This window comes from Ambystoma mexicanum, chromosome 9 (genome assembly GCF_040938575.1).
Source record: "Ambystoma mexicanum isolate Mex_15411 chromosome 9, UKY_AmexF1_1, whole genome shotgun sequence".
NCBI classification, from domain to species: Eukaryota; Metazoa; Chordata; class Amphibia; order Caudata; family Ambystomatidae; genus Ambystoma; species Ambystoma mexicanum.
The window spans coordinates 134,565,401-134,579,227 of record NC_090931.1 but is presented as its reverse complement, the minus strand read 5'-3'; the positions used below and the strand labels follow the sequence as shown (position 1 = coordinate 134,579,227).

At 47.3% G+C, this 13,827-nt stretch overlaps 1 protein-coding gene across 1 annotated transcript in view; it reads left to right on the top strand.

Moving 5' to 3' along the window:
* Positions 1 to 13,827, top strand: part of ALG9 (ALG9 alpha-1,2-mannosyltransferase) — a 944,483-nt gene that overhangs the window by 420,668 nt on the left and 509,988 nt on the right. The gene's annotated exons all lie outside the window — the stretch shown is intronic.

Sequence of the window (13,827 nt, the reverse complement as noted above, 5' to 3'; positions counted from 1 at the left end):
AATCTGTTCAACGCAGAATAGCACCATCCCTTGTCAACCCAAACCTGACAAGACCTGTAAATCCGAGAGTGGAGAAGCTGTTTAAAGCAGCCCAGTCGGACCCCCTATATATTAGAGGTCAACTTAAGCCAGACTCTCTAGTAGTAACCAACACCCGCAAAAGAGCTGGTACACCATTATCTTCCTCTGAGGCTCCCCCCGACAAAGAAAGTAAAAAACTTTATGGTTTTGGCAGGAAAGTAGCTTCCACGGCAGCCTACCAAGCCAGAATCGCGAATTCCACCACACTGTTGGCTAGCTACAACTGTCACCAGTGGGAAGAAGTGGCAGCACTAATAGACTCTGCTCCCGAACCCCTTAAAAGCCAGCTAGCTCGCATTTGTGCGGAAGGAAGAAACGTGTCAGGCTGCACGGTAAAAGCAACTCTGGACGCCGCTGACAATGCGGGTAGACTTATAGCAGAGGGGACTGTCATCAAAAGACATGCTTGGTTGAGACAGTCGGGATTCAAAGCAGAAACACAAGCTGCGCTCTTAGACAAACCAGTGGAAAGTGATCTCCTGTTTGGGAAGGCAGTCGAGGACGCTCTAAAAAACGCTAAGGAAGAATTCGACACCCTCAAATCCCTTGGCCAGTTAACTACCAAACCACCTAACCAAAGAGGGAATGGCAATTTTCGTCGCCCCCGCGGCCAAAATTCCAATAGAGGAAATAGCTACTCCCACACCCAGGGTACACAGTGGAACACCAGCTCACAACAGTCTACCCAGGCGTATGGTAGGGGTAGTAAAAGAGGACGGGGTAGAGGCAGAGGCAGCCCCAGTAAAGGAGGAGGCACGCCTCCACCAAAGCAGTGACGCTCAGTTCAGGGTCCCTTCCCATGCAACCCCAGTAGGGGGACGAATATCAAGTTTCACCCAGGCATGGGAAGGGATAACATCCGACAGATGGGTGCTGTCAACAGTATCCAATGGGTACTGCATAGAACTACTGCAACGTCCCCTAAACCATCCTCCAAGACAAAAAGTCCACTCTTTACAACATCAGAAGATCCTCCTCGAGGAGATCGCCATTCTGCTAGAAAAGGACGCGATAGAACTCGTCCCGGGACACCAGGTAAACAAGGGTATCTATTCAACTTACTTCCTTGTGCCAAAGAAAGATTTAACAATGCGTCCAGTTTTAGACTTACGGCCTGCCAACAAGTATGTCAAGCCCCAAAAATTCCGTATGACCACACTACAAGAGGTAATCCCACTCCTAAAAAAGGGGGATTACATGGCAACCTTGGATATGAAAGATGCCTATTTTCATATTTCCATGCTCCCGGCGCACAGAAAATACTTGCGCTTCAAGGTGGACAGTCGCCACTACCAATTCAAGGTACTGCCCTTCGGGATAGCTTCTGCACCAAGGGTTTTCACCAAGGTACTGGCGGTGGCAGCTGCACACCTACGCAGGGAGGCAATCCCAGTGTACCCTTATCTGGACGACTGGCTCATAACGGGGGAAACCCCAGGAATCTGCAGGTCAAACATTCAGAGGACCATCGACCTCCTCCACGAATTAGGCTTCTCCATCAACGAGAAAAAGTCAAGTCTGGTGCCAAGCACCTCAAAACAGTTTCTAGGAGCTATCCTAGATACTCAGAAAGGATTGACCTTCCCTTCGGAAGAAAGAATTCGGAACATACTTCTGCAAATTCCGCATTATCAGTCAGGTCAACAGATAACAGTACGCAAAGCTATGCGGTTACTCGGCATGATGGCGTCATGCATTTACCTGGTCCCCCACGCGCGTCTGCGCATGCGTCCCATGCAGGAATGGTTGGCGAAACAGTGGTCTCAGGCAAGTGGTCAGTGGGACGATCTAGTGGTCGTTTCGCCAACACTCGTACAGAACCTACACTGGTGGACAAGAGAGAATCTCGCAAAGGGGAAACCCTTTTACGATCCCGAAGTACAGGCAGTGGTGACTACAGATGCATGCCTGACGGGGTGGGGAGCTCACCATCTCCACCACACAGCTCAGGGTCTCTGGTCTCACTCAGTAGCCAAGAACCACATCAATCTGCTAGAGCTTCTGGCAGTATTCCGAGCGCTGCAGGCGTTCGAGCCCCATCTACTAAACTTGTCGGTGCAGATCAGGACGGACAGCACGACAGCCATGTTCTATCTGAACAAGCAAGGAGGGACTCGTTCGCCAAATCTGTCCAAGCTTGCCCAGAAAATATGGATATGGGCACTCAGACGGAACATCTTCCTGTCATCGCAACATGTTCCAGGGGAGCTCAATTCCCTAGCGGATGCTCTAAGCAGAGACTCCCTCCCAGAAGAACACGAGTGAGTCCTTCACAAAGACGTAGTAGAAAATCTCTTCTCTCAGTGGGGTTTCCCCACTATAGACCTATTCGCCACAAGCGAAAACAAACAATGCCCAGGATTTGCATCCAGGTTCCCACAACCGGACTCCCAGGGGAATGCCCTGTGGATAAACTGGTCAGGGATGTTTGCGTACGCTTTCCCACCAACTCCCCTCATCAGGAAGGTGGTGTACAAGATGAACAAGGAATCGATGACGCTCATCCTAGTTGCTCCCATGTGGGCGAGACAACCATGGTTTCCACACCTACGCAGGATGGCGGTATGCGAGCCCATCAGACTCCCAGCCTGGTACAACCTTCTGTCCCAGCAACAAGGTCAAACAGTGCATCAGGAACCCAACTCTATGAACCTAGCAGCATGGCTCCTGAAGTCATAGAGTTTGGACATCTCAAATTACCACAGAGGTGTATGGACATTCTAAAAGAGTCTAGGAAACCAAATACAAGGCACTGTTACTTTGACAAGTGGAAAAGATTCGTTATCTGGTGCCAGAGTAAACAAATCAACCCGGTTGATTGCACTCCTTCCAACGTTGTAACATACATGCTCCACCTGCTGGATGCAGGGTTGGTTTTTAACTCTCTGAAAGTACACCTGGCAGCCCTCTCAGCCTACACCACATCCCATAACAAGGTTTCGTGGTGGAAAGTACCAGTGGTTAAAGCCTTCATGGAAGGAGTAAAGAGACTTCACCCTCCTATCTCGAACCCACCGCCAGGATGGGATCTCAATGTGGTGCTATCTAAGCTCATGGGGCCCCCCTTCGAACCCATGCATAAAAGTAGTCTCAAACACCTGACTTATAAAACGGCCTTCTTAGTAGCCATTACCTCCATAAGAAGGGTCAGTGAAATTCAGGCTCTGTCAGTGCAAGATCCTTTCTTTACTATCCACAAGGACAAACTGGTTTTACGCACACACCCTAGATTCTCACCAAAATTCATATCCAAGTTCCATGTAAACCAGTCCATCGAGCTTCCGGCTTTCTTCCAAAACCCACAGAGCTCAGCTGAGGTGAAACTACACACCCTAGATGTGCGTAGGGCGGTCTTATACTATGTAAATAAAACCAGACCGCTAAGGAAAACAGATCAACTGTTTGTCTCCGTAGCTACAGGCAGAGAGGGGGATCGCGTCTCTAAGGGCGCTATCTCAAAGTGGATTATCAACTGTATACAGCTGTGTTACTCTCTTTCTGAAAAAACTCTGCCTTTTACGCCAAGGGCCCACTCTACCAGAGGCATTGGGGCCACTCTGGCTTTCATTGCAAATGTTCCCCTTGACACCATTTGCAAAGCAGCTACTTGGAGCTCTATTCACACTTTTACTCAGCATTACTGCATTGACACTCATTCCAAGGCAGATACACAAGTGGGACAAGCGGTTCTAAGACACCTGTTTGCTCATGACCCTTCTCACATCCCACCTCCTTCTTCTGGTACTGCTCGCTAATCTATGCACAGCATGTGATCTAAGCAGATTCCACAAGCCTCAGAAGGGATACATTACTCACCGTAATCGTATTTCTGATGCTTGTATCTGCTTAGATTCACATGCGACCCACCCTTCCTCCCCTCCGAGAGAAGGCGCATGATTGCTTGTAGTCTTACCTTTCTGTCTATCTGCTTGGACTATCTGTACTCACGCTACTCCTCATGCTACCTCATGTCAGGAAAAACACAATCTGGGGATCCTAGACGCGTGAGGGATCATGGGTACAGGGGACGTCACACTAGGGATAGTATTACTGGCACGCCCTGTGTCGACGCCCATTTTTCGACTTCGAAAAACAAACTGTAATACTCCGCAGCTTCCACTAGATGTCGGCCTATGCACAGCATGTGAATCTAAGCAGATACAAGCATCAGAAATACGATTACGGTGAGTAATGTATCCCATATATATATATATATATATATATATATAAGAGAGAGGTAGTAAGGGCTGTGTGGGGGGTCACCCCCCAAATTCTGCAGTTAAAATTGGATAATCATTCATAGAACCACTGGAGACTCCAGCAATTCATTTATGATTTATGTCACACAATGCTTCAACACTCGCTGCATATGGGGAGTTTGCCAGTGACCCTGGGAGGCACACTGATAACTATTCTTAAGAAGGATAAGATCCTGACTGTCTGTGGAAGCTGCAGGTCGACAAGCATCCTCGATGCAGAGTGCAACATCGGTTCTATGAATAATTGCCGACGAGTTTTGGAGCATTGTGTGGAATAAAAGAATTGCTGGTGCATCCAGTAGTCTGGGAAGCCGTCTGGTCATGGAGTCCTCCCATTAGTCAATGTAGCTCTTGACACAATTCTCTTCTGTATCCGTATTGGGCCATCAAGTAGTACATTCCTCTGCTCCTCTTTCAGGCACGGCAACTCCTGGTCCCTTTAGGTATTGGACCCACAGTCCTACCGAGGGCTCATCCCCCATTTCATTCTTGTGATAGTAATGCTCCTGAATTAATTGTCTTCTCAGGGATACATGTCGCAACCCCATCCCCAGATTGTATCTCCACAATTATTTGAGTCTATGGACTCTTAAGCTTCCCCTTCATTTTGCCGTTTGGAAATAGTGCATCCTTTGGCAGAATAGGGCATACTGTAAGGGCCTGATTTACAGAAGCCTTGTAGAATGGCACACTTCCATTGAAAAACGCTCTGTGAATCCGGCTCTAAATGCTCACAAAGCATCTTGTTGAGATCCAACTTGAACTTTTCAAATTTCCTTCTAGCCTCTTGGTCTCTACAGTACAAGTGTCAGTCCCCTGACGACTTAATATCTTTTTCTACGTCGTCCTCTTTTCTCTTCTTGCTTGTAAGATCCACCTGGAAGCCCCTCATATAGCATTTCAGTGCTTCCCAAATCATGTAGTTGAAGACCTCTCCTGTGGGGCTTGATGAAATCCTCTGTCACCTTTGCTGCTTCATCCTGTAAGTAGGACATATTAAGCCACCAGTTGAACGACGTCTGCAGGGTATTGGTAAGCAACATGTACAGGGAGACTGGGCAGTGGTCCAAGATCAGGATACAACCTATAGAGTTTTAGGTACAGTACTGTGTCATTCTCAGTGCTGTTAAAAAAAAAAAAAAAGTCCAGTCTGGAGTAGCTAGGGTGAGGAGGAAATTAAAAGGTGCAGTACCTGCCGCTCGGGACTTGGAGCCTCCACGGTTCAGATTCTGCCTGCTCTTGCAATTGGGCTTTAAGTGCCCTAGTTGTGTTGTTTGTATGCCTTGTGTGTACATGCCTAGTTGATCTATCGAGGCCAAGGTGCACCACTTTGTCAAAATCATCCACCAGAATCAAGGAGTCGCCAATATGGTTCTGAATATGTTGTAACACCTTGTGAAACATTCTTAGTCCCCTGTAGTAGGTGCAAAGGCACCGCATAGGACTATACAGTGGCACTACAATTTCACCTGGTCTGGGACAAGTCGTCCTCCAACTTGCATGTGCATGAAATCACAATTATGGGTTGACTTGTGCATTGTAAAAGACTACCCCTCTGGCCCTCGAGTTATAATATTAGTAGTAGACCGAGACAACACAGCCACGTGTCCGCTTCTCAGAAGCATCCTCCTGCTTTCTCATGTACATAGGCTATGTCACAGTGCAGGCAATTAAGGTAGACCAATACCACCTTCCCCATTTAAAGGCAGTGTAGGCCCTTGACATGCCATGTCATGATCCTAATCTCGCCCTTAGCCCTTGCCTGTCCATTGCCCAACACCTGTAGGCCTACCATAGCAGTCCTGTGTGCCTGTGTCAACCATACCCCATCTGCCCGCTCAGGGGTAATATGTGTGGAACCTCCAGGACACTGCTCAGCCTCTTAGGGCAAAACACATGTATCAGTCAGACATATCAGGCTAGCCACCTTGGCATTGGGTGGCCATCTCCACAGGTATAGTGAGTGTGGCTGATCCAAAGTATAGCAAGGTGTTTTCAACTTGCTATTGATACAAACACAGAGAGGTGTTCCCTCTGTCCCACTTGCACCAAATGAAAGTATTGGTTTGGAAATAGCGTACCTCTGTTGTTGTTGCAAATTGGGAACATTGAATTTATTAAGCCCTGTTGGCACCCCTGATTGAGTAATGTGTTTGAGGTCCCACAGAAGACTTGGGAATGAGACCAGCAAATCGATGTAAGAAAAGCACAAGAATTATTTGCAGCATTTTATTTGCAGAGTAACGATGACAATGTGTGTTCTTATATAGCCCTTACTTCCTCCCGCTTCTAAGTACTGTAATGAAAGGGGTTATTATTTCTCCATTTAACAGTAATCTATGTATCGCCCTTGGAAGAATGAAGAGCAGAGTCACCTCTCTCTTTTGATGGAAGGATGAAGAGCAGAGTCGCCTCTGTCTTGGGATGGAAGGATGACGAGCAGAGTCTCCTCTGTCTTGGGATGGAAGGATGAAGAGCAGAGTCGCTGTTGTCTTGGGATGGAAGGATGAAGAGCAGAGTCGCCTCTGTCTTGGGATGGAAGGACGAAGAGCAGAGTCGCAGCTGTCTTTGGATGCAAGGATAAAGATCAGAGTCGCCTCTGTCTTTGGATGGAAGGATGATGAGCAGAGTCAACTCTCTTGGGTTGGAAGGATGAAGAGCAGAGTCGCGTCTGTTTTGGGATGGAAGGATGAAGAGCAGAGTAGTCTCTGTCCTGAAATGGAAGGATGACGAGCAGAGTCTCCTATGTCTTGGGATGGAAGGATGAAGAGCAGAGTCGCCTATGTCTTGGGATGAAGGATGAAGAGCAGAGTCGCTGCTGTCTTGGGATGGAAGGATGAAGAGCAGAGTCGCTGCTGTCTTGGGATGGAAGGATGAAGAGCAGAGTTGCGGCTGTCTTGTGGTGCAACTTGATGAGTGGGCTGGCCATATGAGCGGACAGCCGTTAACATCTGAGCTAGTAACCCATCTTTTGAGGTCCAAAATGGCTAATCCACTTTAAATTTTCTTTGGCTCCGCGCATCCTGGAAGGAAAATCTATGGGAGGAAGGACATCCGCCAATCCTGGATCAGCCCAGCAGGAGTTATTTGTTTCTGGTGGAATAAAGACTCCAGCGGAAAGGGGAGTGGGGCAATTGAAAGGAGGAATCCGACCTAAAAAAAGGCAGATACTGCTCCCTTAAAATAAGGTTCTGGGTCTAGAAGAAGAAAGATTGTGAGGGCGAGGGAGCAGTCTTTTGTACCCACTTAGTGGCTGTGGGATAAGCCTATGTATCCCTCAACCTGACAGAGCTGATAGCAACCAAGGGAATGCTTGAAAGAGACCCAAAATATCATTGTGAAGCCAAAAGGGGAGATGATGCATTGACAGAAGAAGCGAGCCCTGAAATGGGAGATAACTCCGGAAACGATGGCAAACACCCAAAAGAAAGGAACACGTGTTTACTATGCGCCATGGAATGAAGGCATCAATGGAAAGAGAAGAGTTGGGATAGTTGAAGGGAGGATTCACACAGTTGAGAAAGTCACATGGTTGACATTGTTGGTTGCAGAAACAATTGACAAAGCCATGCAGGACATGGGAATGGATGGGTCCTGCACTGGTAAATGGGTTTCTTAGTGATGCTATGTCCCCATATACTGTCGGTACAATCGGGCCCAATATTGCCTGCTTTTATGTGGCACCTTAGCAGTGGGAAAATAGTTGTGCAAGCCGTGAGAGGAAGTGCATCGCGAGTCATAAGAAGGGAAGGCTGCTCCTTGGCCGAATGTCCACACTTACCGCAGGGTGGCCAAAACACTTACTTGTACGTAGGTCGGGGCCCATGGCCACGAGTATGGAGGTTGCACCCTGTAATTGTGGGAAAAACCTCTGGTGGGGTCAGGTGGTATCCTTCCTGATGCTGCTCGACTCCAGGGTGCCTAAACCAGACTTCACGAGTATATCCTGTGATGTTCCTGGTTAGGACTGGCCCTGGAAGGTTAGGGAATGAGAAGGACACAAAAGAGGGCCATACAGAGGGGAAAGGAAGACCAAAGTGAGTGCACCTAAAATGCAGTCCAGAGCTGACCGGGAGAACCTGAAGAAAAAGGAAAAGAGAGGGCAGACAGGAAAAGGAGATGAGTGGAAGAGAAGACCAGACCAGGAACGCAAGAATTGTCAAGGAGCGGAGAAGGAGACTGGGGGAATTGAGGAAGTAGTAATGGAAGCAAAAGAATGGAAGGCATAAAGAAGAAGGAAAAGAAGTGAGGGTGAAGTGGCCAAAAAAGCTAAAACAGTTGGGTGGAAGAGCAAGCAGGTTAAGAGAAGGAATAGGAAAGAGGGTGCGTGAAAGTGGAGAAGGGAGCAGGACCGAGAGTAAGGAAAAAGCAATGGAGAGGTAAGTGGAAAGAAGGGGAGAAATACAGTTTAGAGGGCACAGTAACACATGAACGAAGAGGGAACGCAAGTGTAGGGGGAGGAGAAGAGACTGAGAACGTTGCAGAATCTTGAGGAGGGAGAGATTGATACAATAATAGGGAAAGGAGGAGTGGCCGAAGTGTGACTGGTTGATAAGGAGGCTCGGAGAAGGAGAGAACTATTGAAGGCAGAAAAGGTGGATAAGATGAAAAGTGGTGAGACAAAGGGGCAGGAGGTGGACTGGGGAAAAGGAGAAAGTGGCGGGGCAGAGATATAAGAAAGGATTCAAGGCTAAGGGCCTCAATACAGGTTTGGTGGTATTCTGATGGTAAATCTGCCGGAATACCACCAAACGGAATTACTGATACTACCACTTGGACCAGCAGAATTACCGCTGGATTACAAGAGGTGGTATGGGGGTGTTGGTGTCCAGTTATGGACTCCATCAGGATTTCAGCGGGATTACCACTGATGGTGATTCTGCCGATTTTTGGAGATAAGGTGGCGGAATTACCTGCAGTCTCACCACCAACGTTATAGTGTGGTGGTGCAGTAATGCATTACTGCGGGTTTGTCCCGCACCACTGTACTTGCAATGAGGCCTGAAGGAGGCGCGCGTAACTGCTCAGGGAGCGGAATGGTCTTAAAAGCTATGGAAGGTGGGAAGGAAAGCTCTAAGAGAAGGACTGGGGTAGCATACAGGCAGGATGAAGGAATCCTGCACACGAGGAACAGGTATGCTTGAGATGATGGACACCAAGAGAAGAGAGACCCTGGGGACAGAAAACATCTGAAGGGACTGCTCCGCACAGGAGGAGGGCTGCACCTGTGAGGAGGGGAAGAGACATTGTACCCACATCAATAGAGGAGATGGTGACAGGTGAAGCCCTATTGAGAAGATTATATTGTCTATAATTGGTGGCTGCATCGCCAGATCGTCACGCGACACTGAATCCTAAGGGACTAAGCACCAGGCTCAAACAGCAGTGGACTGTGTGTGATCTCAGCATTGATATAGGAAATCCCCAAAGACAGGATTTCCCCATCACTTGCTTATTTGACCCACAGATTGAGCACCATTTATATAGAACCCCTGTGTTAACTATCTGAGGCAAGGAAACTCACGCGAAAGAGAACAATCATTGGCAAAGCCAACTGTTTTTTGTGTAAGCATGGGACAGGCATGTGTCATGCACTGCCATAATGGTACTACCTTGCAATAAGATGGTAGTAGCTGGAAAATGGCGCGAGTCCCAGCCCTTAAAATAGCAACACCTAGCTAATGTCCATTTAATACCTATACACGGCAAAACAGTTGGCTTTTCCAATACTTAAACAGGTCTTCAGTGAACGGACACTCGTACTGCTTATAACTCAAGTGGTTAAGTCCTGTTTATTGAACCAGCAGCGTATGTACTAGGGCAATTAATTCATTAACTTTGAGAAGAGTGTTCAGAATTAGACGGACAGACCAAAGTGTAATGTTACTGCTTGATAAAGCTAGCTCAGAAATCCTAGGAGGATGTCTTTTGGGGTTGGTAGTGACCGGGAATAGCAAAAACGGATTAGCATGGCTATGGGCAGTCAGTGGGTGGATAAATAACCAGACAACAGGCACAAGCTGTGTGTACCTCGTCAGAACCCACTCCCCTCCTAGCTGTACCACAATGCCGTTGTTCCATCTTAAGGAGGCAATCGGACGCATGAGGAAGCAGGAGTGTTTCTGTGAATTCCAACTCGTGACAACTTACAGGACTGAGGCAGGGACTGTGGCCTGTGGCCGGATGAGTGCGCAGCTTTGGTGAATCTTTGTCTTTCTGTGACCCAGGCCCCCCACTCTGTATTGTGGGGTTCTCGACAACCTGCTGTAGTGGCTCCATGAACCGCTTGGTCCTAAGGTCTGCTCTTCTCCCAATGGGGTGATTGATCTCCTTCTGTGGCGCCAAAGAGTTTCTGGGAAAACATGGCTGACGATCCATACAATGCTAGTGATGGACAGGGACTCTGCCACATATCCCCTATGGGACCCATCTCGCCGCGCAGGCGGTGGTCCTTATCCCCAGGGACAACACAGTCCTGTCCACTAGCCTCAAGCATTCAACCTCATTACAGGCTCAGTCACAAGGGTTTGCACTGGAGCAAATCAGGAGATGGTTGTGAGCATGCCTTATTCACCAAGCCTACAACTGGAGCATATCTGGAGTTGCCTGTGAGCATAATTTATTCACTAATCCTAAAACTGGAGTAAATCAGGAGATGCCTGTGAGCATCCCTTATTCACCAAGCGTAAAACTGGAGCATATCTGGAGTTGCATGTGAGCATCCCTTATTCACCAAGCGTAAAACTGGAGCATATCTGGAGTTGTCTGTGAGCATCCCTTATTCACTAAGCCTCAAATAGAAGCAAATCAGGAGATGCCTGTGAGCATACCTTATTCACTAATCCTAAAACTGGAGCACATCTGGAGATGCCTGTGAGCATACCTTAGTCACTAAGCCTAAAACTGGAGCATATCTGGAGTTGCATGTGAGCATCCCTTATTCACTAAGCTTAAAACTGGAGCATATCTGGAGTTGCCTGTGAGCATCTTTGTTATGTACTCAACACATGTTTGTGAATCACATTTCCATCTAATCATATTTAAGATGCTTCAGGCATCTCCAAATGTGATTAATTTTAGGCTTGCTGAAAGGGTTATTTGCTTTTTTTAATGAATCGACCCATGATCATGGCTAGAAGCAGGAGCTAAATACCTCGCGTCTACCAGCAATTTCGAACCCTGGACATCTGTGTGCAGCCTCTGGCCATTTTCTTCCTGTGGTCACTAGTTTAAATGTCAATGGGCCTCATTACGACCCTGCTGGTCTGTAAAGAACGGTGGCAGTAAAAACGCTGCCTCCGTTCTTTCCGGACCGGCTGATTCAGAGTCCTGCAGGCGGGAGGTCAGACCTGGCGGGAGTAACGGCACCTGCCTGCAGGCGCAAATGGAAACACCAGCTCAGTCATAGACGGAACCAGTGTTTCCATTGTCCCCATCCCCATGGAGTCATATGGGAGTCCATGGGAATGGGGACTTACAGAATTCCGCCTCCGGAATTCCCGAGTCACCGGGAATCACGGAGGCAGAATGGTAATATGGGTCCGGCGGTAGCCTGCCGGTTTTTCCGGCACGGTTACCGCCAGACTCGTAATGAGGCCCAATATGTTGTCTATGAATAACACCTATTAATACAGTGCTTAGAAGTGCGAGCAAATGGTGATAATGTTTAGTATTATTTACTTGCTGTCGATTGACTTAGCAAATATGAAAAAAGGCAGCTGCAATCATTTCAATGTAAGCTGGTAATAGCCATAACGAAGGTAGCAATGTCCTTTGCTGGTCCTAAATGGATTTGTGGGTATATTAAAGGTAAACTAGCTGTACCCGGTGTATCAGGTGCTGACTGAGCCATGTGGGTGCTGTCTCTCTTCCTCCATTCCTCTCCCTCTTTCTCCCTTACTCCCTCTTTTCATCCATCTCCCTTCCGCATTGCTCTCCTTTTCCTACCTCTCCCTCCCTCTTTCGTTCTCCTTCATCCTCTCTCCTTCTTTCGCTCATCCCCTCTTTCTATGTGGTTAAGAGCCGCGTAGTCGGGTTCACGTTTTCCAGAACCACCCCAGCGGCGCTCACAGCAACATTGTGCTACCATTGCAACCCTGTCTCTTTTTAAAATGTTATATTTATTTCTATTGATGAATTCCAATATATATTGTAGTCGATAGAAGAGAGTTTCACTTTGTTTACTAAGTGAAGCATATTATCAACACCTAGAATAACCAGGCAAATTATTTTCCAATAGAAGTTTATCATTCCAAGATGGAATCCCTCTATGCGAAAGGGAAAGGAGAGAATAGCACCAGTAAGAGTTCCATCCTACTTTGCATAAACTCTGAGCATTTTGGGAACATAAGAATGACCACATATCTTTGAATTTGACAACTATGTCTGTGAAGAAAGGATTTTTTTCTCGAATCCCTAATTACGTAATGCTCGTTGGGCTTAGTGCTGAGTCCATTTTTCAGAACGCTCACGCTAACATTAGCATCTTTGTAACATTGAAGCATATATAATGATCCAGGCAGCCTCAGGATTTAGATAGGCGTATAAAATGGTTGCAACATCAGTCACTCCGCTGGTGTGCAAGAAACATCCGGATTTAATATGCCCTTACTTTGTGCACAGTTTTGGCCGGGGTGTCCAGCTAAGGATGGCTATGCACAGGCTCTATTCTCAATCCACAGGCATACTAAAATATTCTAGATCTAGGATCGAACGAGCACTACAGGCAAATGTAATGTCACATTTGTTCAGAGCCATCCTGCTATGAACATCATATTTTCCCATTTTTGTAGGTTGATGTTCACATTTTTATATAGAGCCTAACAACGGTGTTATCGCTAGGTATTACCGTATTCGCCATTCACAGATCAGGTAGAGGGGGGACACGAATTCTCTGTGGATCATGCGATTGCGTCAAATGGGAACCTTGTTCAAAGGTAGACCTTTCACCCACTGCACCCCCCTACACTCCCAGGTGTGAGTGCCATTACCTGGTCAAACACTAGAGTCTAAGTAGGCATGTCCGTGCGCTCGCTGAGATGTTGACTCCCCCGCTTGAGCAAAAATGTGGACTTATGCACAGGTACATTTGATAAATGGGTGAAGGAGTCAGATTACTATCTTTCATGCTGTCGTAATTTGTCAATTAGCCTCCCAACACTAGTGATGCCTTCTTGTGCAATCATACGGCTGCACACCTCTATCCTTTCTATTAAACATGTATTTGTGTATTTGTGTCCTTTCTACAGCCCAACGCTTCTTTATTTCTCCAGCATGTCATCTGTTAGATGCATTAACCCGTAGCTGGAGCTTTTCTAAGGTGTAGCCTCTGGGAATGACGCCTGGAAACCATTGCTGAGTGGTCTGCCTTCACTCCAGTGCAATTTGGCTTAAATGAGCCTAAGTTGCACTGCTGTTTTGAAATGTAGGCGCTCATTGTGAGTATGGTAATATTTGAACTGCCAATGTAAAGCAAGGGATTGCCCAC